The 4,965-nt window shown below is 49.6% G+C and overlaps 1 long non-coding RNA gene across 1 annotated transcript; it reads left to right on the top strand.

The window, feature by feature from the left end:
- The first annotated feature begins 1,578 nt into the window (after positions 1 to 1,578).
- Positions 1,579 to 2,964, top strand: LOC126068174 (uncharacterized). Its single transcript, XR_007515568.1, has 3 exons — positions 1,579 to 1,641; positions 2,302 to 2,380; positions 2,513 to 2,964. It is a non-coding gene; the product is annotated as an uncharacterized LOC126068174 (long non-coding RNA).
- The last annotated feature ends 2,001 nt before the right edge of the window (positions 2,965 to 4,965 follow it).

Genomic DNA, 4,965 nt, shown 5'->3' with positions numbered 1-4,965 from the left:
ATCAGATTGCCCAGCCCTCGTTTCCTTCCTTCTTTCTGGCCCAAGCACCTCTCCCTGGTCCTGTCTTAGTGTCCTGACTAGTTCCCTCCCTTTGCATGTTTCCTGACTGAAATGATTACACCACTTCTCGGTCTTAAGCTTTGGGCAGCAAAACTTTGAGTCTATCCTGCTTTGCCTGTGACTCAAGACTCTTCATATCCTGGCCCTGGCCCTCCTTTTCTATCTCTTTTTAGCCACCCCCACGCTTTACACCCAAAGCTTCACACTCACGGGACTAATTGCCATTCTAAGAACCCAGTGGGCACTATGTCCCTCTGTACCCATCACGGTGAGTCTCTGCCTCAAACACCCTTCTCTGTTTCTCTCCCTTCCTCAAGGCCCAGCTGATGGGTCAGCTTCTCAGATGTGATTTTGTGTGTGTCTGTGTGTTGAGGGGGGAGATTAGATAAGAATGTGTGTTCATTATGCCATGTTCACGTCTCTTTAAGAGACTGCATTAAATACTTGAAATGCCTTTCGTTAGAAAATACGGCTTCCTGCCCTCTCTCCCCTCCACCCGCCGTAGATCTGCCGTGTCTTTGAGGATGTTCAGTGCAGAGACTAAGGGGTGGGGTATATGGGTTACACATACATTCCTAGGAGACAGCCTAATAGGCATTTCTTGGCCATTCCTCCTGCAGCCGTTCTCACCCTCAGCTGCCCACCCCCGTTCCTACCATCTATGACCCCATGACCACAATCACTGATGAACAGCAAAACCACCAACTTGTGTCAGACATTCTTTCAACTCTCTCAAGATGGCTTGAAATGTTAAAACGCATTAGAATACAAGTCATCCAGAAAACACTTACGGAGCATATAATATGGACAATGAGTGGTGTCAGGGAAGTGGTGGGTAAAGAGAAAAAGTAATATACAGCACAGCCCCTGCCCCGTGGGAGCAGACTGCCCAGTTTGTGGACAAGGCAAATACCTGCCAACGGATGGCTGTGAGTGGCACAGGTCCTAGTGACAGGGAACCTCAGAGGAAGGTGCTCGCCTCTTTGGGGCTTCCACTGGGAGGTGAGAGTGAGATGGTTCTGAAGAATGGCAGGGATCTGGAGAGACTAGAGAAGTGGGGAGGGCCTCTAGGGAGAAGGTGTCTAGATGAATCACTCAGGAAGGGCCCTACTTATTTTGTTTGATGAGCCTGGGGTACATCAGATAGCTCTTTAAAGCACTGAGTCTCAACCCTGGCTGCATACTTTAATTACCTGGGAAGCTTTACCAAATACAGATACCTGGGTCCCACCTCCAAAGAGTTTGATTTAATTGGCCTGGGGAGCGGCCTGGGCACTGGGATTTGTAAAAGTTCTGCAGGCGAGGTCTGATGTACAGCCAGGGCCGAGAACCTGGGTTTTACAGGAAGTTCAGGCAGGGTAAGAGCTCTCAGCCTGTCAGCCCTTCAGCACACACACCTGTTGGGCTCTTACACTTCTAAGGCATGCCTCTCATTCCCTCCTCCTGGAATGTGGCCACCCCAGGGAGAGGCCCTGGGCCTCTCTTAAGTCCCTCTCACACACCTGGCATTGAGTTCCCCAGGAGGATTGCTCTGCCAGTTTCATATCCAAGCAGCCACAGGGTAGCCAAACAAGCCGCAAGGTGCTTCACTTTTCCTCTGCCATCAATGCCTCTCTTCTGGTGCCTTCCAAAAGCTTTGAAGGAAGCAGTGGAGGAGACCCCTGTTGCCCAGTTATGGCCACCTGGAGGGCGGGGTCTCCCAGGACAAAGCCTTTCCAGTAGGCCTCAGGATGAGCTTCCTGAGGGCACAACGATGCACACACTGGCCTGCTGGGGGCCTGAGTGCTGGCCACAGAGATGACACCAGAAATGGACTTTCTCTCCCTGCATTTCCTGGCAATGAACAGAATCTAAATAAAGTCCAACTTGGTTTTTGAGGCTATCTCCACTGAGTGGCCTCAGGAATACCATTCTTTATTTGAAGGGGTTCTGTAGCTGTGGAGTCGTGGTTGTTGGCCACTAGCCAGTGAGCCCGATGGCAAAAGTCACAGGTTTGACCCCAGCCTTAAGGAGGCCACTAGGCTACTTCCTTTTTGACAGCACAGCAGGGTGTCAAATCGACCTCAGAAAAGGGTCTACAGGGTTGATGTGATTTTCTGAAAAGGAAGGTTGGTACACTCTGGGGCTGACTATCAAGGCAGAAAATGAAATGCCCTGGGCTCTCAAGACTTTTTATTTAGTCATTTATTGAAAAATAACTTTATTGCTTTGTTTTGAAATGATATGTGTTCTTTATTAAAGGAGAAAAAAATGCAAACGGCAAATTATTCAGAAGAAGCTGAAAGCCCACTGCCCAGAGAAAGCCACTCATTAACGCTTGGTGAGTACCTGCAAAGCCCGGTGGGGGCTGGGTGTGCTTCTCCGGGCAGGGAGGGGATGGGTAGAACAACCTTTAAAAGCAGGCTCAGTCCTGCACTTGCATAAGCAGCACAATGACTCTCTCTTCAAATAGCCCCCGTGGACACTTCCCACCACCCTGCCTTCTTGGAAGAACATCCAACATGTCCCAAGCCGGCACCCGTCCAAGGAGTGAAGATGCCGAGGCGGTGGCTCATCTTTTTCCCTCTGCTCTGAGAGAGGCCTCAGAGCAGTCATCTCGGTTGCTTCACAGCCTTCTAACTATGCCAGGAATTCAAACCATTTCCCATGGGACCATCAGCCATGAAGCAATTCTGAGCACAGCCTCCTCAAATATCTGCTTTGCAAACAGATAAAACAGAGAAGCATCCTGAAAATGTGCTCTCTGGCCATTCACCTTAGGCGGTTGGGGCTGTCTGCTTGCCTGTCAGGAGTGCTTCTCCTTCCAGGGTCCATCTGGCAGCAGCTGGGGAGCCAGCTTGGGAGGTGGCCATGCTTTCTCTTCACGGGTAGGCATGGAACAAAGGACTCTTTTGAGGGGGACTTTCAAGGGGATTGGGGACCAAGCGATGCCGTGGTCCCTTTGCAAGAATCTAGCTCCCCTCCCGGTGCTGGTATCCTTCCTGACCTGGGGTCATTTGAGTGGCCTTTGCTCCTGAGATGACTGGGCACGGGGCTGCTTTCACCAGCAGCAAGACTCCACCTTGACCCAGCTTTTGGCCTTCCCAGTTGATTTTGTGGCCTGGTTGGGGTGGGGAGGGGGCAGTGACAGGGGCAAGTCCATGGCCTGACCAAGGGAGAGGGAGTGGCCAGAGGACATAGCTTTCTGAGTTGACTTCCGAATGTCTTGTCACACTGTGCAGGCACCATCAGGCCCAGTGACCTACATAGCCTTCCAGATGTCGGGCAGGTGGGAGCCCTGACTCACTCCAGAGGAGTGGGGGTGGGAGGATTTATAATCTGGAGATGTTGAAACCACCTAAACGTTCAGTGATGGCTAAGCGAATCATGAGAATGTCCACAGAGTGGAATATTGTGTAAAAGGGATTATTATAAAGACTATTTGACAACATTACAAACGTTCATGATACAAAGTTAAGTGAGCAAAAGGAAAATACGCTTTTGTGTGTGTGTGCGTGCGCGCACGAACAGGAGGAGATTGGAGGGGGGCTTAAAAAAATAATAGTGCTTTTTATGCTACAGTGGTGGGACTATGGACCTTATTTTTTTAAAAAAAGAAATCAGTGTTTTAAAGTCAAACATCTGGACTAATAGCTTAATTCTATTTCTGACTGGAAATGACCTTGGCAGGTAGCTTAATGCCCCTGAGACTGATTCCTCGTCTGTGAAATGGGTGCAGTAATTCCTATTTCAAAAGATTCTCGTGAAGATAAATCAGATAGTGCAAGTTTATTTCCTCCTTTTTTACTTTCCTTTCTTCCTCTTTCTCTCCCTCCCTCTCCCCCCTGCATATTTTCCCCTAATGTGACCCAATCCAGTTTCCCACAAAGGATTCCACAACTGACCAACCACCGACCGAGTCATCCTTGGTCTGCTTAAATCTCTCTCGCTCTAGTCAAAGTGCCTTTGCCTCCTTGTGCCCCAAGCTCTGGATGAAGAGGGGAGCTCATGACCACAGTCCAGGTTGCCACTAGCAATTGGAGGCTTGTCACAGCCTACCTTTCGAAGCAGCAGCAGTGATGTGCACCTCCAGCCCCCAAGCAAGGTCACAAAGCCCTTAAAGGTTGAAGCAGGGGCTGTGGGATCCAGTCCAGCCGATGCCACGACACTGAGCCAGCCCTTCTCCCAGGCTTTCTGGGGTTCAGGACCTCTTATCTCTAGCAAGATGGACAGTTCCCAAAGCCTGGGTCAGGTGCTTCTGGTGGGCAAAGAGGTGATTTCCAGTTCAAGTGGATAAACACTTCTCATTTTAAGACTGTAGCATTTTCATGTATATTAGGGGAAAAGAAGGTAAGTAGCTATAATGATACAACAAAAGTGATATAAAAAAGTTAAAGAATGAGTTATTATAAAGGGAAATATTAAGTAAATAAGAGTCGAGGTGGTACCTGATAGAAACAAGCATCAGGAAGGAGGCAGGGGAATGACTGACGCTGGGGGGACACAATCCTACACACTTGTCTTCTCCACCTAGTTCTCTCTTAGCCTCCGTCTCTTCCGGTGTCTGTTCCCCATCGCCTCTCAATCCCAAGAAAGGTCTTGGGAAACTCTGACAGTTTCATCCTCAGGTCCCACACCCTTCACTTTGACCACTGTGCTTAGGGAAAAGTCTAGTCTACCCCTTGGCAAGGCCTCACGGGTCTTCTAGGATGGGACCCTGCCTGCCTTGTCAGACTCCCTGTCACCCCTGTTCTCTTCTCATCTTGGATTCCTGCACCCTGGACTTCCAAACCCAGTTTGCTGGCTGGGCCTGAATCTTGACATGGGCTGTCTCTTCTTGTGATGTCCTTTCCCCCTTGTCTATCTGAAGGACCTGTTCAACCTTCACAACCTTTTCAGGGATCTCTTTCCTCTGTGAAACTGTCC

This window comes from Elephas maximus, chromosome 26, assembly GCF_024166365.1.
Source record: "Elephas maximus indicus isolate mEleMax1 chromosome 26, mEleMax1 primary haplotype, whole genome shotgun sequence".
NCBI lineage: Eukaryota > Metazoa > Chordata > Mammalia > Proboscidea > Elephantidae > Elephas > Elephas maximus.
Note: the sequence above shows the minus strand (reverse complement) of the source record. Positions and strands in the feature narration are given on the sequence as shown.